The sequence below is a fragment of the Sorex araneus genome, chromosome 6 (genome assembly GCF_027595985.1).
Source record: "Sorex araneus isolate mSorAra2 chromosome 6, mSorAra2.pri, whole genome shotgun sequence".
Taxonomy (NCBI): Eukaryota; Metazoa; Chordata; class Mammalia; order Eulipotyphla; family Soricidae; genus Sorex; species Sorex araneus.
The window spans coordinates 54,121,839-54,143,018 of record NC_073307.1 but is presented as its reverse complement, the minus strand read 5'-3'; the positions used below and the strand labels follow the sequence as shown (position 1 = coordinate 54,143,018).

At 51.9% G+C, this 21,180-nt stretch overlaps 1 protein-coding gene across 1 annotated transcript in view; it reads right to left on the bottom strand.

Annotated features, from left to right (window-relative positions):
• ENTREP2 (endosomal transmembrane epsin interactor 2) overlaps window positions 1-21,180 on the bottom strand; it is a 147,547-nt gene that overhangs the window by 99,294 nt on the left and 27,073 nt on the right. The window lies entirely within an intron of this gene.

Sequence of the window (21,180 nt, the reverse complement as noted above, 5' to 3'; positions counted from 1 at the left end):
AGCAGAGACGATGGGGACAGGAGAGGGTCTAACCAGCACCACACACCCCTGAACATCGCCGGGGATGAGTCTGGTGGTCCCTGGCAACCTGCATGGAACCCTCAGGATCTGATACTGAACTTCCAGCCTGGTTGGTGCAATATTGCTGAGTGTCCTCGAGGCCCTTGAGCACCTCTTAGGAGCACCCCCCCACCGGAAATAATCAAATGCATAAAAATTAAAGCAGATACAGGTAAACAGCCACGGAGATAGGGAGCGACCTGAGCAAGATGAGGAAGATGGAGAGATAATGACAGACAGATGGACAGATTTAGGTAGATGGGTAAGCAGCTAGGTAAATAGGGAGTAGATGCTTGGCTGGCTGCTGGAAGGTATTCAAAATCATAAATCTCTGCAGACACAGATGTCCCGGTATGTAAACGGACACACACAGACACGCAGATGTGGGCAGCCTGGTCCTCATCACTCACCAATTCCCTACTGGCAAGCTCAGTTTCCTCCCTCAACTCTGCCAGGAAGGAGCAGGCATCTGAGGGTGCAGGTGCGCGTGCTCCCCACTGGTGACCTCCCACCCAGCCCTCAGCCCTGCCAGGTAAATAAAGACCACTTTTGCAGTCTAGTGCTTCTGCTCCCCACCCCCCACACACACACATTTCTGTGGGGTTTGCTTCAGACAGTCCTCAAGGATAGTTCTGAGTCTATTTGGGGTCCCTCCAGGCCAGGAGGAAGTAACCATGGATGTCCACTAACATGTTCATCAGCATGAGTTATGGTACCGCTGGTCCTGAGATCAAGAGTAGCAAGCTGATAATGTGTGTTAAATAAGGATCCTCAGACACAGGTCTACCCGGAGGGAGAGAGGAAGAGCAACGCTGCAGCCAGAGATGCCCGGGAACTGGGCCCTGACCTTGCCCTGGCTCACGGTTCAGCGCTCACTCACCCGGCCTTCCCCATGACTTTTCAAATTAATACTCTCAAGACAGACTCTTCCATGCTGCAGAGGACTGTGCCACTCTCCCTTTTTCTTCCTTATCACACTTTTCTAAGTAAATTTATTTTAACAAAAACGATTTTTTAGTGCCAGAGCAACAGGACAGCGGGGAAGGTGCTTGCCTTGCATGCACCAGACCTGGGCTCGATCCCTGGCATCCTACAGGGTCCCCTGAGCCCTGCCAGGAGTGATTACTGAGTGCAGAGCCAGGAGTGAGCCCAGAGCATCACTGAATGTGGCCCCCAAACAAACAAGAATGTAGATATAGTATATAGAGAGGTGTATACCTGCATTTGCATATGCATGCCTGTGGACAGGTGTGTGTACATACACACATACACACACTCTCTCTTTCTCTCCTCTTTTCCATGGGGTCGGAGCCTTGCATGCCGCCGATCTGAGTTTGATCCCCCGCGTCCCACATGGTCCCCTGGCACTGCCAGGAGTCACTCTTGAGTGCAGAGTCAGGAGTAAGCCTTGAGCACTCACAGGTGTGGTCCCCAAACAAAAATAAAACAAACTTTCTTTCCCCCTATTTTCAGAAGAAAATCCCAGGCCAGTCAGAGAGCTCAGGGCTCTGGACATGTCCCTGGAGTGAGCAAGGACCAGAGTCCGACCCCCAGCTCTGCACCCCACCAGTACTCTGGGCCCCAGCACTGAGCTCCCCATGAGAGAGAAGAAATCACTCTCCCAGGCCCTGCGCCATGCCACGGGCCATTGATCCCAATGAGCAGAGTTCCAGAGAGTTCCGACCTCTGCAGACTTAGGCACCAAGGCGACACTGTCCCTTACCCGCCATTCTCCTCACTTCTCTCGGGGTGTCCGTGCCCCCCAGAAGCACCAGGTCACTGTGAGCAAGTCGCATGCCAGATGGTGGTGAGCCTCACACAGAGGTAAGTGGGCAGAAGTTCTGACCGATGTTCTGACCAATGTCCACACCACAGAACTACACCCAACCCACAGAGGGAGCATTCCCCCCAAGCCCGTCCCCCCGGTTCTACCCAACCTTGCTCAGCTGACAGTGCTCATTGTCACAGCTGTGACTAGAGCTTCCTCCCTCTCAGTCTTCCCTTTCACTCCCTTCCTATTTTTCTTTTGCTTTTTTTTGGGGGGGCACCCGGTGATCCTCAGAACTTACTCCTGGCTCTGCACTCAGTAATTACTCCTGGCGGTGCTTGGGGGACCCTATGGGATGCCAGGGTTCAAACCCAGGTCGCCGTGTGCAAGACAAGCGCCCTCCCCACTGTCCTAGCTCTCCCGCCCTTCTTTGTTCTGCTGCTGCCAGCTAGCCTGTCAGTGCTGTAGCCTCGAGCACTCTCTGCAGTGAAACATCTTCCACTCCGCGGGAAGGGAGCAGCGCGCATTCGTCACGGTGCTGTCCTGCCGTGACCTTGCCTTCCCCTTGCATTTATGGAGTCACCGCTCGTTTCTGACATTCACGTGGAGGAAAAGGCCCCTCAACAGCCTGCACATCGTCCTGGAGAAGGGGGACAGAGAGGCCGAGTGGGCCGATGCTGCCATGTGCTCCGCTCCCAGCCCCGGTCAGGCCAGCTGCCCAGTCCCTGCTCCCAGCTCCTCCGGGGCTCTCCTCCTCTGTCTCCTGGCCACCCTCTTGGAATAATCTCCCTCTCTCCCTTCCAGCCCCTTTCCCATGGTTCCCGATGTCCACTCTCACCCTCCCTCACAGCAAACAGGTCAGGGGTCAGGATGCCCACAAAGCAATGCCCAGCCGAGTTCTGATACACCACAGTCCCTCGCGCCCCACAAGCATCACAGGCTGCATATCTGGAGGCCCCCAGTGTGTCCTGGGGGTGCCTGATGCTCAAGGCTTTGCACTGAGCTGCTGACATTTTTGGCTGATAATTGGACTGGGATCCCCAGGAATTCTAAACACTGCCGGGGAGCCCCCCTCTCTCAAATAAACTGCAGAATTACTATCTACACCAGCAGTTCCACTCCTGGGCGTACACGGAGCCATACTGAGAGCCAGATCAGGAAGGGAAACGTGTCACCCTGTTCCAAACAGAATGGCTGGGGCGGCCGGGGAAGACGCATGGGTGCCCATGTCCCACACAAGCCCTGGGACCCCCTGCACCCCAGATGGTCCCCTGGTTCCCCCATGGGTAACCGAGCATAAAGCCAGAGCAGGATTCCCTGAGCACCACTGGGTGTGGCCCAACTCCCCAGAACCCCAGCAAAGTAGAATTATTTGTGATGGCTTAAGTGTGGAGTCTACACAAGAGTGCCACTCGTGAACTCTGCCCCACACCAATTGTGTGTGTTGTGTGTGAAGGGGGTTGCTGGGGGAGGTGTTTCTCCCTCTGGGGGTCACGCCCAGGGATGTTGGGGGTGGAACCTGGAGCATCCCCCCTATCTGCAGTGCCTGTGCTGCAGCCCTCCCAGCCTCCACCCCATCCCCCACAGCCTCCTCCCCCGCCCCCAGCTCTCTGCCTTCCTGATTTCCTGTGGCGCTTTCCCACGCTGGCTGGAGGAGGCGGGCTGGGCCTTGCCCTATTGATTTAGAGCTGCTTTTAGTCTAATGGGGGCAGATGTGCAGCTGAGCATTGGGGCCCTGCAGGCCACTTCCGGGGCTGGGCCCTGACACTCACGGGAAGCTAATGGCTCTGTGATCAAGTGGTCCACCCTGCTCCTCGTCATCCACCTTCCTGCACGCGGGGGTAGGGGCACAGCACCACCGTTGCCCCCCTGACAGCTCCACCTGTCCCCACGATGCCCCCCCCCCACCTCTCTCCTGTCACCAGTTCCCTTGATTGAAAACAGGCCGAGGATGCATTTGCCAGTGAGGAGTGGCTGGGGCAGGAGCCCAGAGCTGGGCCCCCAGGGACCCCACGTCCCGCTACCCTCATGGACACACACCCCTGCATGGTCCTGGGGACCTGGGATGATGACACAGCCCCTGCGGCACTGGGGAGACCCCAGTCCCCAGAAGTTTAAATCGCCTGCTCCCCAGGGAAGCCGAGCTGCAGCTAGCAGCGCTGGGGGGCAGCTGGACAGAGGTGACCATTCCTGCCGAGGCTCCGGAATCGGGTTCAGGATCCGGGTTCACCAGTTCAGTGCTGGGGTCTGAGGGGACAGGAAGCACCAGGGACGGAACTCAGGCAGGACCCTCTGCCCACCCCAGACGTCTGCTCTACTGAGCTACCCAGAAGCCAACAAGGCAACACAAAGCAAAGTACGCGAGCCATGCCCAGGGCAGGCAGCAAGACACCCCGTCTCCCACATTGCATGGCAGGGTAGTCAATGGGAGACCCCCAAAAGCTTCTGCCTGCTGGGACTCCCTGTCTCTGGGGCCAGGTGCCAGCAGGGGAGCAAGCCCAGCATCAGCGTGGGGCTCCAGGAGCCCAAGGCACCCCACCTTACAGCCAGCCACATCTGTGGGAGTGGCTGTCCACTGCTGAGAGTGCCCGCCAACACCCCTCCGTGCCCCCTGCACCCTTCGCCATACAGTCCTGCCCAGGAGGCTGGTTAGAAAACACCAATACAGCTGTTCTCCTTGCTGCTATTCCTTTTGGTTTTACTTTGGGACCACATCCGGCAGTGCTCAGGGCTGACTCCTGGCTCTGTGCTCAGGGATCACTCCCTGTGGGGCTCAGGGGATCACATTATAGGATGCCAGGGATTGGACCCAGGCCAGCTGCGTGCAAGTCCAGGGCCTCCCCGCCGTACTCTGGCTCCGGCGTCTCCTGGTCACATGGATCGTCTCCTGGATGAAGGACACGATCACACCGACTTCCTGGCTTCAGGCTGATCGTGCTTCCTCCCCTGCCCCCCTCCACGTTTAACAAAGCCACAGGACCCTTACTCTGGCAAGGTGAGGGTCCAAAGAAACACCACACAGCAGCCAATCCCGCCTTCTCATCAAGCCGCACCCAAGCTTAGCCTCAGGACAGGTTTCCTCTTTCCGTAGGGACCGTCCTGGCACTGCTCCTGTTGAACTTGGGGGGCTGAGCTGGGACTTGAATCCAGAGCCTCTGCCACCTCCCCAGCCCCCCATCCATCCTCTACGGGGACCATTTCAGGCTAAAAGAGGAATCCCCCAGATCCGAGCCAATCCACGGGTCTGGTGTAGTCTCCGATTACTGTGTTCAACACTCCAGACATCTGAGAAATTTGGCAACTGCCACAAATATGCTAACATGCCCATTCCTCTCTCCTCAGATACCAACGGTCCCGAGGACTCAGCAGCAACAATCTAACCTGCCGTCTCCACCCGCACTTTCCCAACAAACGAGCAGCCCACAATGAATAAAACCCAGGAACCCGCCTTCCCTGAACTCCATGTGGACAGAAGCTAAGCAGCTTCCCCGGCTTCCCGGTGACTGTCTGGTCCCTCCCGACTTTTCACTTAATGGAAAACTTGTCCAGTTACATCTTCTTTCTGCGCCTGGCTAGAGAGCATTTATTTGCTACAAATGGGATTTTCTCAAGACAATAGAGATGCTGACAACACGGGGACAGGCGGCAGGAAATCCATTTTTACTGATTTCATGGAGCCCGTGCGGGCCTGACCCGGCCCTGTTTTGTGAGCATGGCACCTTGCTCTCTGGGACTCTGGGGAATCGATATCGCACTGGGGAGAAGAACCATCGTGGCGCTCTCCCTTCATTTGAGAAGCGCTAGCTTCGCTGAATGCCATGTCACCTGCGTTTGTCAGCCGAGCAGGAGCGCTGGGCCTGGGATTCTGGACGGCGTCTGCCCAGCGCTGAGGAAGCAGGAAACACCAGCTGGTTCTCGACACTGAATGAGGATCTAGAAAGTGTCCCAGTGCTTGCCACAAGTGGGGGGCAAGGGGGGCAGCTAGGACAGAGAAGGGGCCAGTATGACAAAGATGGTTGGAAATGATCACTCTGGACAAGAACTGAGTGCTGAAAGGAGGTAAAGGGACAAACACGATAACCTTTCAGTATCTGTATTGCAAACCATAATGCCCAAAAGTGGGAGAGAGACAGAGACAGACAGAGAGACAGAGAAGAGGCAGGCTGGGGTGGGGCGGGGGTGTTGGCAGGAAGGAAACCGGGGACATTAGTGGTAGACAATGTGCACTGGTGAAGGGATGGGTGTGGGAACATTGTATGACTGACACCCAATCACGAACAACTTTGTAACTGCATCTCACAGTGATTCAATTAAAAATAAAGTGTCAGGCGCCTTCCGCCCAGAGATGAACCAAGAGCCGCGGCACGAGAAGCAGAGCCTCCCGCCTACTGACTGTGATCCTGAGGTCTCCTAACCCATTTTGGCACCAGAGCAGATTCTTGCAGCCATGCATTTTGACTGCGAACTGAACTACAACCTCGTGCAGCCCGGGGAGGGATTTTTTTCCCTCTCCACCCCATTTTCTGAGCGAAAATGGCGGCAGCGGCAGCAGCCACGCGGTGAGAGCCACCCTCTAAGACCCCTACACCAGGAGGTAGGACTTTCTTTAGTGACGTAGCCTGTAGGTGATCCTGGGAGGGGAGGTGTTCCCGGCGCGCCTTCCGCCCAGAGATGAACCAAGAGCCGCGGCATGAGAAGCAGAGCCTCCCGCCTACTGACTGTGATCCTGAGGTCTCCTAACCCATTTTGGCACCAGAGCAGATTCTTGCAGCCATCCATTTTGACTGTGAACTGAGCTAAAATATTAGAAACCCAAAACCGCGCGGCCGCAATTGCGGCCGCGCGGACTCAAAGTCTTCACTTTTACCAAGGAAGAGAAATTATTAGATGATGCTTATTCAGCAGGCCTGATTGTTGGGGAAAATTTCCAATCAACAATAGTGAGTTCTGTATGGAAATATGAAATGTACTCAATATATAGAGAGAATAATGGGAATATCATCAGCTACTTAGATGGGGGTGGGTTGGGAGGGGGGTGTATTAGGGTTCTTGGTGGTGGAACGGGTGCACTGGTGAAGGGATAGTGGTTTAATCAGTATTTGACTGTGACTTAAACCTGAAAGCTTTGTATTTTTTTTGTTTTCACGGTGGTTCAATAAAATATTTCTTTAATAAAAAAAAAAAAGCAAAACTCTGGGCTAGGGAGATGTATAGTAGGTAAAATATTTGGCTAGCATGCAGCTGACTCTATGTGACTCTTGGTCACTCCTGAGTACAGTGCAAGCACTTGGCCATGAGCATTGTGACTCCCCTCACCCCAACACCCAAATAAATTTTAAAAATTAAAAAAAAAATAAAATAAAGTGTCAGGCAGAGATGCTCATGGGGCTGAGGGCGTCCTGTGCAGGGGAGGATTCAGGACCCCATTCCCCGCCTACAGATAACCTGGCATCATGGGGGTGGGGGCACCCAAACCCCATCCCCTCTTAAAACAAAACTTCTAATAGAAGCAATCTAGTGATCCCAAGTGAAAGCAGGGAACTTGCAGGGCTGTGGTTTCCCATGCGTACACAAGGGGGCTAAGTGACCTGAAAATGGGGGGCTCCTGGGGCTGGGGCGTGTGTGGGACCGGGAAGGGCAGGAGTGTCCTCATGACCAGCCTCCGGAACCCCGCCTGACTTCCACTCTGTGGTGCCTGAGATGGATTGTCGAAACACAGATTTTACAGTGCCGGGTGTGAGGGGAGGTGGCAAGGCCAAGACAGAGGCCGCCTGGCGATGGGCCCCGGCCAGCCACAGCCGAGCAGGGGGGCCTGAGCACGCAGCGCTGAGTCCTTGGGCAGGGGGCACGTGCCTCTGGACTCCTCCAGCACAGAGGTGGCGAGATGGGTGGATTTGAGGAACGCCAAGCAGAGGGTGGCTGTCATTCCAGCCAGAAGCTGGGGCACAGGGCTGTGCCCACCTGGGAGATGCTCTCAGAGGAGGAGCCCGTGTCCACAGGCGGGAACCCCGACTCTGAAAGCAAACAGATGATCGTGTATGTGCCAGAGTCCAGGACCTGGGACCCCGGTTCTCACATGCCCTGGAGCAAACAGCACAGCCCTTGCTGGGGTCTTGAAGGCTACCTCCTTCAAGGGCTCCGTGGCCGGGAGGCGCCCGGGTCACGTAGACACAACACCTCTGGTGTCCCAGCATCGCATGCAGTACTGGGGTCACGTCCACAAGAACAAGTCCCCCAGAAGCCACCAGATGAAAACGGGGGTCAAATCTGAGCAGGGAGCCTCCAACCAGAAAGCTCCGTGACTGGGGAGCTGGCTCAAAGGAATGAAGCATAGCATTTGCACATAGGGATCCTGGGTCTGATCCCCAGTACCACCTGGTCCTTTGAGAGGTGACTCTTGAGCACTGTGTGGGTAGTAGGCCATGAGCATTGTATGGGGAGTGATCTTGAGCACTGTGTGGGGAGCAGGCCTCAATCACTGTGGGGGGGTAGGCCTTGAGCACCTCCAGGTGCGGACCCCTCCAAAGGAAGCCATGCAGGCCAGGCTGCAGGGACTCACTGCGTTTGCAGGAGGCCCGGGCTGCCTAAGAGCCCAAGAATTGTGGCCTGCCCCTTGCTCAGGCTTCACCACAAATGAGACTTTATTTGGACTCAGCGCTGGCTCCGATGCTTACGGCCCATTACCTGGGCTCCTCCATTTCTGTCCTACAGATTTTCCTACTGAAATATTCATTCTCTTCCTACAGATCTGTTCCATTCAACACCTTAAACACTCCGGCTGCATTTTCAATGCAGACACTGCCCCTCCCCCCCCAACCTTCTGCTTGTACTTAAGTAAAGTGAGGTGTCCACAGTGCATTTTAATAGCTGCTGGAAATCTCTCCCCACTGTCCTTTCACTTTATAAAAATTTCCTTGAAAGCTACTTTTCTGCTTCTTCCTGGGATACCTGCCCAGGCAGATTTTTTTTTCCTGTTTGCTTTTTGTTTTCAAAGAAAGCATGAGGATGTCTTTTTATAAATATGTATATATGTGAATATATATTGATTTCATCAAAGATATTTCAAATCTGACAGAGGCACAAAAACATGTATGATGAAATGCTGATCTGGGCATGACACACCCCTGTGTTCAATGTTTTCTTCATTTCTCTGCTTGGAAGGGAGGAAGATCACTATATTGCACCTTTACCTGGTTGGTCTTTTCAGAGACTGACCTTCTAGGCTAATCCATCAGTGCTGCAAATTTTCCAGTTCCAGATTTTTCATTCCCACTTCCTCTTCATCCTCTCTGGCAAGCATGGATTTGGACTGTTGTTCGTTTTCTAATACACATGACAGGGTCAATTCACTTGGTGGCAGAGGGCATGGGGGGTGCTGGAAGGCCTAAGGTGGGGGTGGGCCCCCCCTGCGATTCTTGGCCAACCAGGTCTGGGTGTTTGGGGGACTCTTCAGGCTAGTCCAGAGAAGCCTGTGAGAAGTTTCAGTACTGATGTCCTGGAAACCATGGTGGGCTGCGACAAAGCCCAGCTCGGGGGCATGGCGAGCGTGTGCCTGCACAATCTCTCCATCACTTTACAGGGTTATTTTTTCCCTAGCTGAACAACCAAAGCATTGAAGCTATTCATTTGTTTCGGGAGACAGAGTCTGAAAGAAAAAAGTATTTCTGTTTTTTCTGTTTGTTTCCATTTGAAGACTATAAATTTTAAAATAATTTTATCTATAACTTTTAAAATTTAGTTTGATCACTTAGAGATCATGTGATCATTATTCCTCAGCATTTTTTTTTTATTTTTGAGTCACACCCGGTGATGCACAGGGGTTACTCCTGGCTCTATGCTCAGGAATTACTCCTAGCGGTGCTCAGCGAACCATATGGGATGCTGGGAATCGAACCCGGGTCGGCCGCGTGCAAGGGGAACACCCTACCCGCTGTGCTATCGCTCCAGCCCCTATTCCTCGGCATTTTTAAACACACCCCAGGTCAAGGCTTCCTAGAACTCTGTCTTGTGTGTTTTACGTAAGTGGAAATATCCTTTTCTTTCCTTCTAGAACATTTTATTTGCATTTGTATTTGCCCTGCCCCCCCCCCTGTTGTGTTAGAATAACTGGGGTGGGGGGACCCTCACTTAGCTGTGGCCCCTGCACCACACCTGGTGCTGTGCCAGATACCCCACTCTTGCCATGACCCCCAGGATCCCTGCCAAGAATATAGCCGCTGGGATTGCACTCAGGATGTGGGGTGCTGTCGTGATCGAACTCAGGGCCTCTCTCCTACACTGTCGGGTCACTCCCTTGAAACATTCCCCTCTACCTGACTTTCCTTCTAAAGAGTCAACGTTTGGGATTTGATTCCCCCTTCCACTCATCTGTTCCCATGAGTTTCTGGATTCTTTTCACTTCCTTGTTTATTCTTCTGAAAACAACCACCTCGTCTTTATCGAGGCCGTTATCAATTCCAGCTCTGTGGCGGGGCGAGGGTGGTCCAGGCCTGCGTTTGCAGTCACGCAGACGTGTCTCCCTTGACGCCCAGAGTGTGATCCATTTTTAACGGCTCGTCGAAACTTAAAATGAAGGGGTATCTCGTGTCGCCATGTGCGCCACTATTGAATTGGCCTTTTTATTTCATTCAATTCCTTCCCCTGCTGGCGCATTGTGTCTTATCTTCACAGGCAGGAGTGAGCACAGCCGCACTCAGCTCGGCTGCGTCTGTCCCTCACTGCAGCTGGGTTGACTCTGAAGTGGCGCCTCGTTGGGAAGCATCGGGGCCTCTTTCTCTCTGCTGTCGTCACACCAAGTCACCCTGTGGCTGTCTCCTGCTCAACTGACAGGGTTCCTTATCCTCGGCACCACAGATCCATTATGTCATCATTTTAAAATCCATCATTTTAAAAAGTGTAAAGGATTGCTTTGGAAAGTCAAGGGGTCAATTTATTCTCTATTTCATTTACAGGTAGGGGGGACCCCCAAACAATGCTCAAGGTGGACTGGGAAGCTACTCCCAGAGAAACTCAGCTTTCAGAACCAGAGGGGGTTCAGTGCTCAGGCCCTGCGATGCTGGGGTATACCAGAGGCACTGCGGTGATTCTTGGGGGACCATGCAGTACCAGAGATGGTGATGGGGGGCCTGCCCCCGTAACTGTTTCAATAGGGGCTTCTTGACCATTACTGGAAGGATGTCTCAAGGAAGATAGTTCATCATACTTGGAACTCTTCATTGCCCAAGCTGGCTGTTTGTGACGTCCATGACCCGCCATTCCCCGGGGCAGGCAAGTGATCTATGGATTGTTGTCTATTACTGAAATGAGTGTCAGCCCAAGGGGAGTGGGAAGGGTGCCAGGAGCACCCTTTGGGGATACTTGTTAGGGCCCAAGGACCATGACACCCCAACGTTTGGATCCGTCACCACTAGCGCTGTTGACAAATCTCTGCATGGCTGTGCGCCATCAAGAAAAAGTTCCCCAAACCAGTGGAGCGGGGGTGCAGAGCAGGCGTGGCTAGGGAACGAGCAGCTGCATCTGGCTCCACATAACAGTCCTGGGAGCTCCAGAAACGTGGCCACACAGTCACCGACAAGGTGCTTCGGGCATCCTAGTGGCAGCAGATGGCTCACCTGTTTGTGCCAGTGCAGCTTGGGAAGAGTGTTCTTCCCACCCGGTCTGTGAGACCGCCTGTACCTCCTGGGGCGTTCCGAGGTACACCCCAAGAGAGCAGGCTGAGAGGCTGGTCTGATCCGGTCACTTGCTTCCACTCTCCTACCAATCCCTTCTGCTCCCCTCCACTGCTAGGTCCAGGAGAAACCGCTCCATGCCTCAGGAGGAATAAAGATTCTGTCGGGCTGGGAGACAGTACCGGGGTAAGGGGGGAGGGGGGATTAAGGTACACACTTTGCAGCCCAGGTTACACCCCCGGCACCTTGGGGGTCTCCAGCATCATCAGATGTGGTCCAAGAGGCCCCCAGGCACCACTGGCTAGCCCTGGAAGTCTTCCCACCGCAGAACCTGAGCTGCACCAAATCCTCCTGCCCTCACACCAACAGGAGAGACAGCTGATGAGACCCCCAGAGCGGCCCTGGCCCCTGAAACACTGCTTGGGAGCCCCCCACCAACGTAATAAGTGACTGATCTCGGAAGAGACAACACACAGATGAGATTCCTGGTACACTGGTCTCTGGGCTGAAAACTCCGGGGCCTTCTCGGGAACTGCCCCCACCCCCATCTGTACTGCTGGAAGTCCAGGCAGCTTCGCCCTCTGGTGCCCCCGGGAGTAGCCCAGCTTCACAGCTACCCGCTACTCTCAAGAGACGCCAATTCAAAGAATCACCCCAATGCTGCAGCTCCTGGGGCGATGTGGCACGCGACACCTCCAAATTCCACAGCGCAGACAGCCCAGTAAATGCAACAGGGAAGTGGCAGAGAAGCCCATGGAGCTCAATAAATCAGAATCAGCTAGAAGGCTCCACCAGCACCCAGCAGTGCAGGAAATCCTCAGACAAGGACTGGAACAGCACCATGCTGAGAGAATGATTTTCACAAACTTTCACTGAACTATTTTTTGATAATTTCATTTGCCATTTTGTTGTGAAAATCAATATAAAATAAATTATTTTGTGCCTGCTCAGGGGACAGGTTTGGGGGGAGGGTAGGAAACTGGGGATAATGGTGGAGAGAAGGTCACACGGGTGATGGGGTTGGTGATAGGACAGTGAATGCCTGAAACAACTCTATTATGAGCACTTTGTAAAACCACGGTGTTTAAATAAAGCTAGAGGGGGGAAATAAAAAGAAAGAACAGAAACAATAATTTTAAAATGACCTGTTTGTCACATAAAAAAAGAATAAAAAATATATTTTCCTACCCTTTTCCCAACCCACTCATATCAAAGATATGCCCGGGTCAATGTGAGCACAATATAGAAATCACGAATTCAATGATTTGGACATTTCTTTGATGCAAACCAAGACCTTGATATCTGTTGGCTATTTGATATTTAAAAAATGTGGTGCATCTCCAATAGCTACTATTACATTTGGGGGGTGATTCCTCCCCAGAAAGAATCAGAGAGGGATCCAAGTGTCTATACAGAAAGGGTCAGGCCACCACCCACCCCAACAGAGCCCCAACAGCTGAAACCCCAGACCCCAATCTCTGTCATGCTCACGGCCAATCTTCACACGCTCAGACAAGCCTCATTCATGAGTAAATCTGCTGAAAAACTCAAGTATGTGGGGCTTTTGACTGAAATCTCCAGGTTCTCCAGGAATTGTGGATGGGCAATCTTCCCCCAACTCCCTGTGCTTCCAGGAGCCTGGCAGTCATGCATCAAACTGCCTCTGGTGCCATAGAAGCTCATTAGCCGGCTATGATCCAGAGACTAACAAGTAAATCTCGGAAGAGAGCAACTGTAGCACTGTAGCACTGTCATCCTGTTGTTCATCTATTTGCTCAAGCGGGCACCAGTAACATCTCCATTGTGAGACTTGCTGTTACTGGTTTTGGCATATCAAATACGCCAGGGGTAGCTTGTCAGGCTCTGCCATGCGGGCGGGATACTCTCAGTAGCTTTCCGGGCTCTCTGAGAGGGACGGAGAAATTAAACCTGGGTCAGCCATGTGCAAGGCAAACGCAAGCTTCAGAAATGCCTCTGGACCCCAATGTCACCATCCAATAAAAAAATGAACCCCAGCTTTATCACCCTATTTAAAATTTTAGAATTCCTGGAGCGTGCAACCGCTATGCCACTGATGTACCAAGAGTAGCACACCACGTCTGATGTAAAGTAGAAGGCAACCATCTCAATTAAAAATATATATACATACATATGTATATATATGGTGCCCGAATGCTAGTACAGTGGGTAGGGCATTGCCTTGCACACAGCCGACCCAGGTTTGTTCCCTGGCATCCCATAGGATCCCCCAGCATCACCAGGAGTAATTCCTGAGTGTAGAGCCAGGAGTAACCCCTGAGCATTGCCCAGTTTGACACAAAAGCAAAAAAAAAATAAAAATAAAAATTATATATGCTTAGCACACAAGGCTCAACCTCTAACAACAGTTAGTAATCTTTTATAAAAGGACTTAATGGCTCCAGGGTGAGATACAACAATCTTCACACATTCACACACTTTCCTCTATGGGAACTTTTCTGGATCATTGTTAGCAGATTATTCATAACAAGCAATACAAAATAAATTATTTAGGTCCTGCTTTGGGGGTAGGCTTGAGGAGGGTGGAAAAATTTGAAATAATGGTAGTGGGAAAGTATAATGGTGGTGGGATTGGTGTTGGAATTATTGAATGAACTAAATCATTGTGAACGGCTTTATAAAAAAATAAATTTAAATTTAAAAAGGGGATCAGGACAACAAAAAGCAGAAACAGAAACCCAGTCCCGGAGAGGAGAGTGTGCTCAGCCCAGCCCTACGACAGACCCACACGGAGTGGCTGGTGCTGACTCTGCACCCGAATCCCAAAGCCACCTTGCACCTGGCCTGGACCAAACTCCAGGCTCTCCCGGAAAAGGAGTCTGCAGCCAACAGATCAGGAATCCCCTGATGAGGGGGTCGGCCAGTGATGTCCTCATGGAGAGGAGGGTCTTGGGCTGACCAGTGTCCTTCAGCTCTGCCGCTGCCCCCTGGCCTCACTCGCACCCTCCTCTCCTGTCTGGAAGCTCCCTTTCTTCTCTGTGTGCGCCACCCCCAGTGGGGCTCTGGGCTACTCCCAGCTCTGTGCTCTGCCGGGGAGGACCCAGGTCGGGTGTGTGCCAGCTGGTGTTGTCCCACTGTCGGAGCTCTCGCCCCTCTGCCACACGCCAGCTGCGGGCTTCATGAAGCATCAGCCAGGAAGCCCGGCCCCCACCATCCACTTGTGATTCTCTTTCCTGACACTTCCCTTGGTTCCTCGGGCTCCAGGAACCCAACCCGCCCTCTCAGAGTGGACAGCTCCTGGGCCAGGGGAGGGAGGCTGACAGCCTGAGGGGAGGGTGGTGACCACGGTGGACAGGGACCGAGAGAGGAAGCAGAGGACTGATCCTCTAGCAGGTCCAGGAGGGGCTTCCTGGGCCTCAGCTGCACCAACCTGGACTGGTCACACCATCTTCCCTCGGTGGGACCCGCAGACCCAAAGCAGCGGTGAAGCCGGGTGGGCGGGGGTGGCAGTGGGACAGCTGGGCAGCAGGGCAGCAATGCCCCTGTAGGGAGAGATGAGGTGACCCCAAAGGCCGGAGGGGATGTGTCCAACTCTCAGGAGTCATGGCGGAGAAATAGTACAGGGGGCACGGGGCTTGCTGTGCATGCAGCCAACTCCAGGTCAATCACCGGCACCCAAAGGGTCCCTTGAGCCTCACCAGGAGTGACCCCTGAGCACAGAGCCAGGAGGAAGGACTGAGCACTGCAAGGTGTGGCCGCAACGCCAAAAATAGATAAACGGTCGGACCCTCTGCGCCTAAAGACTTTGATTCCAGAGATGTAACACATTCGGGCATCCAGCGCAGCATCCGATAGCGATGCACTGGGACTGCGAACTGGGCTACAACTCTGTGCTGCCGGGGGTGGATTTTTTTCCTCCCCACCCTGTCTTCCTGCACGGAAAGCAGCAGCCTGGCGGCACCCACGTGGCAGGCGCCATCTTCTGTGACTCCAAACCCAGAGGTATTCGGTTTTTACTTTTGGGGCTCCCAGAACTCATGGGAAGGGGGCGTAACCGGCACACCCTCGGCCCAGTTAAATCCGGAGCCGCTGAGCGAGAATCAGATCGTCTGCGCCTAAAGACTTTGAATTCAGAGACTTCTTACAGCAATGCACTGGGACTGTGAGCTGGGCTATGTAATTTCTGGCAGAATTTTCCCTGGACTTTATACAGAAATCCAAAACCGTGCGGACACGGCAGCGACTTAACATTTATAATTGTCAGCAATGTGAAACGGTTCCTTTTGAACAGGTCTGACTTGGGGGGGAAACTCCAAATAATAACAGTAAGTTTTTGTTGAAATTTTGAAGGTTTTTAATGTAGCAGCCACCTCTCTGGACTGTGAACTAAGCAAAAGCCCCACGCTGGCCGACACGGCGTGGCGTACACCATACTATGAGGCGCAGGAAAGGGGGTGAGGGGGAAAAAGAAAAAAAAGGGAAAAGGAAAAAGGAAAAAAAAGAGAGAGAGAGAGAGAGAGAGAGAGAGAGAGAGTTATGTACTTGTAGCAGTGGGGCTACATATCTCTTCACTTCCAGCAATGAAAAACTAATTATCAAATGTAGTAGGTCTGTCTCTCTTGGTTGGAAACTCCAACAACTATAGTGAGTTTTGTATTGAATTATGGAATGTAATCAAGGTAAAGAAAAAATGAAGTGAAATTCATTAGTTATACATTAGGGGGTAGGGGGTGGGGGCGGGGGGTATACTGGGGTTTCTGGTGGTGGAATATGGGCACTGGTGAAGGGATGGGTGTTTGAATATTGTATAACTGACATATAAACCTGAGAACTTTGTAAAAAAATAGATAAACGGAGACAAAATGAAATAAAAGCTCATCATAAGGTCCAAAGGGCCACAAACATTCTCACAGCACCTTGGGATGTCCCACTGTCCGGCAGACGCAACATTCCTGCCTTCAGACCAGCCCAAGGCACCAGCACCTCCACGGAGCCACCTGCCCACTGAGCCCGGACACACACCCACAGACTCCAACTCCTAACGAAATCCTGCAGTCCGTGTGGGCGAGGCCGGGGAGAGCACACAGAGGCCTGGAGGTATTCCTTCCATGCCCGAGGCCCGAATTGGAGCCCGGCATGTCATGGTCTCTGGTGGGCCCCAGAACTTCCAGGCCTGAGAAACATCGCCCACGCGGCCCCCTGAGCACTGCCAGCAGAAGCCCAGGTCGCCCAGAGCACGGCTTGGGAGCCCCCTGAAAACCACTGGGCGGGGACATGCCTCACAGTGGGAGGCCCTCAACATGAAAATAAGTAACACACTAACTCCCACTCCTCCCTCCCCAGGACCCCTGGGAAAAAGGGAAACCAGGGTGACAGACCACACCAGTTTCAGACCCCAACACGCACACACACACACACGTCACACACATGGGAATTTCAGACCCCAACACACACATGAGTATCACAGACCTCAACACACACATGCACATACACACTACACACACCACACACAGGCGAGCTTCACAGACCCCGCCCAATACACATACAACACACAGACCTCAACACACACACACACACACACACACATGTTTCACAAACCTAAACTCTTTCATTAGCTTTGAAGGGTTTCCATCTACTACACACAAGTTTGACAAACATTTTTGTCCACTCGTTCTCTTGCCAGTCTTTCATCAGCATCTTTTTCCTTTTACGAGAATCTAGAATCCATCGCCGACTCTTCCTTCTGGGCAGCCCGCCTTCCGACACTTTGGACACTGGCAAATTCAAGTTTCTTTCGATTTTCTCCTGTGTTACTGGGAGCTTTATAAATGTCTATGTTGGACTATGATCCATTTTCAGTCCAATTTTTTGTGAAGACTCGTCTGCACACCATGTGTTGAAAATACCCTTTCTACACTGAGCTGGCTTTGTTCCACTGCCAAGGCTCTGTTCTTGGTATTTATGTGGATCTATCTCTGGGCTTTCAACTGTGTCCCACGGATCTATTTGCTATCATTTCACTAACAATACAGGCTCTTGATCCATGGAGCTCTCGAGTGGGGCCCAGAATTAGCTGGCCTCAATGTTCATCATTGTTCTTTCACTATTTTGTTGGTCTTGTTGGTCATGTTGACCTTCTATATAAACTAGAATATGCTTCTTGCTATCCACAAAGTAATTTGCTGGTAATTCATGACATTCCCCCCGCCCTAAATAACTGCAAGATAAGTAATTTTTATTCACTTCTTGGAAATAGTAGATCCAGCTCCAGCCTAGACTTGAGGTTCTGTTTGTTTGTTTTTGTTGTCTGGGGGCCATGGGTCTAGCTCAGAGCTTACTCCTGGTTCTGTGCTTGGGGCTCACTGCTGGTGGGACTCAGGGAAGAGATGTGCAGGGGGCGAAACCTGTGTCAGCCATGTGCGAGGCAAGCGCCATCCCTGCCGAACTGTCCCGATGGCCCCTAGTGTTCCCTTCTTAAGTGTCCCCAACTGTTTCATACTGAGGCTGAGCCAGAGACACTTGCACCAATGGTGGAGCACCCGTCCCCTCGTGCTCATGAGCACTGGTGCTTCCCCATCTTGCTGACTGAGGTCAGCATTGCAAGCAGGAAGGCCAGGGTAGGCCATGATGACTGTTAACACACCCTCAGACATCAGCCGTGGCCCCCACATGCCATCAAATGTGGCTCCCACACACCATCAGCCGTGGCTCCCGTGGTGAAGACAATGCTTTCAGTTTCCGTAGAAATAAGTCATCTCAAGTGACAGTGAGTTCAATTAGAGCCAGAATTAATGAGTTTTCTAATAGCACATCAACTCTGCTCTGCAAACTGTCTGACAACTCACTTCAACCCATGAGAAGAATCTTGCAAATTCTGATGCAAGCAGAACTGGATGTTTCAAAACAATCCCAGTGAAGAGAAGGAAGAGAGCTTGAAAAAAGCAAGAATTCAAGTAACAGGCCTTGGGAAGAGAACTTATCATGTACCAACAGAAAGATTCCCTTTGTGTAAAATTCAAAAATAGGTTAATATTCCTAGGACTAATGAGAGTTCATCAAGATTGCAAAAGAAAACCTTAGAAAAATGAGGATTCTCCCAAAATTTCAATAATCACTGATTAAAAAATAGCTTTTGAATGAGCAACAAATGCCTCCAGATAGTTACCTAGAAATAAAACTTATTCAAATGGATAAAAATCTTAATAGACAAAATTAAAAAACCAAATAGTTTTAATAATATCTAAAATGCTCACTGGTACTAAAATGATGTCAATTCATATATATCTACAAATAAATGACAAACCTAATCAAAATCTTAGCAGTTTCTCTGGTCACAGAGACAGTCCAGGAGTTAATGCACTTGCCTTGCCTGGGGCCGACCCTGGTTCAATCCTCAGCACTGCATCCCCAAGCACTTCTAGGAGTGACCCCCGAGCGCAGAGCTGGGAGCAGCCCTTAAGCACTGCCTGGTGTGGCCCCTGAGTACCCCTAAAATAAGAATTTTAACAGTTTCTCACAGAACTTGACACGATTCATAGAAACAGAAAAAAATTAAGGACAAAATGTTTTAATTTTTAAAATGCAGATAAAGGGTCTGGAGCAATAGCACAGCAGGTAGGGCATTTGCCTTGCACATGGCGGACCCGGGTTCGATTCCCAGCATCCCATATGGTCCCCCAGCACAGCCAGGAGTAATTCCTGAGTGCATGAGCCAGGAGTAACCCCTGTGCATCACCGGGTGTGACCCACCCAAAAAAATGCAGATAAAAGTTCTAGGACTTTACTATAAAGTTGTGAGCATGAAAGCAATGCCAGAGTCACAGACAGAACCCCACACAGAAATCTCCGCACCAGATTCATCTAGAAGGTTCCACACCCCTGAGGCCTGAGTGGTCATTTCAACATTTCTACCTCATTCCACAAAGAAAAATGAATACACAATCATAGATGAGCATGTTTAAAAATGCCTAGTTATTTTAGAAGAAATTATGAGACTTTTCTAATAATATTAGGGTGTGGAAATAGTTAACTACATAAGAACTTTAGGAAAGTATTTCCAGACTTAATTGCAGAAAGATTTAAAGCTCTGAAGCTGATAGTACAACGGGGAAGGCATTTGCCTTGCACGTGGCCAACCCAGGTTCCATCCCTGGCACCCTATATGGTCCCCTGAGTCCGAGAAGAGTGATTTCTGAGTCCAGAGCCAGGAGTAAGCCCTGAGCACTGCTGAGTGTGGCTCCAAAACAAAAACAAGAGATTTAAAGACCCTCTCAGGTTAGGACTTGATGTAAATTTATGTCAAGTGACAATCTAAGTTACAGATGTCTGTGACATATAATTTCCAATCATTTAAAATAACTTGCTGCAACATCATTAAGACAGGCAAGCATATTTATAACATACAAGGTACCCACGATATACAGACTTTGTAAACTGAGGGAAGAAAGGTAAGTCCCCAAAGGAAAAAGAACCCGGGATATGGACAGGTAATGCAAGGAGAAAGGATTTCCCACGAGGGGCAGTTCGAAGGGAAGTGTGTGTGGGGCGGGGGCCGGGGAGGGGGGTTTCCACTCCAGAGCAGCCCAAACAGCTAAGACCATTAGGACCCAAAACTTTCCAACAAGTGAAGTCCAGAGGCTGGGGAGCCCTCAGGGTGGGCAGCTGCATGAGCCTCCACACTGTGCCACACTGCCCTTTGGGACCCCCAAGGCTGTGACAAAAGCATGTCATCTCCTGGGGTGTGTGTGTGTGTGTGTGTGTGTGTGTGTGTGTGTGTGTGTGTGTGTGTGTGAGCACCACGCAGTGCTGCTGTGGGGTGTGGAGTCCCAACCACGATGACCTTCTTGGAGCAAGGCGGGGAGCCTGGCTTCTAGGCCACCTTTTGAGAAAGATCAGAAGGAGACCTCTCCCAGCTCGGAGCAGAGGAGAGGCGGCACGCCTTTGGTCAACAAGGCCGCAAGGAATGTGACACTGACAGCTGAAGTGCACGGGGACAGGGCGGGCCCTTCCCACGGCAAGCTGAGCTGATTCACCATGATGGAGGAGAGCAGAGGGGAGGGGACCCACCTCACACGCCTGACCGATGGGCAGAAGCACAAAACCCATCTGAGCTACAGTTGCACACTCCGTGTCATCCTTCTGAGATCAGAACATGGGGCGTGATGCCTTAGGAGCAGAGGCAGAAGGCAGCTGGGACAGAGAAGGGGTCACTAAGCCAATGATGGTTGGAGGGATCGCTCGGGATGGGAGATGTGTGCTGAAAGTAGACAGAGGACAAAGCACGATGGCCTCTCGGTATCTGTACCATAATGCCCGTAAGTAGAGAGAGAAAGAGGGAAACTGTCTGCCATAGAGGCAGGGGGAGGGGTGGGGTGGGTGGGGAGAGGGATACTGGGGACATTGTGGTGGAAAATGGGCACTGGTGGAGGGATGGGTGTTTGATCATTGTAGACTGAAACTCAAACATGTAAGCTGTGTAAGTGTAGCTCACAATGACTCAATAAAAAAAAAAAAAAAAGAAAAAAGGAACATGGAGCATGGACGGAGGAGCCAGGCAAATGCACTTTCTGAGTGGTCAGGAAGAGCCCAGGACCCCAGGACGCTTGCTCTGCTGCTGGCCTGTGGTGGAGTCCTGTCAGGGCAAGGACGGGAGTGCGCTGCACGGGGATTCCCTGAGAAGCAGCCTGTCCGCAAGCCCAGTGAACC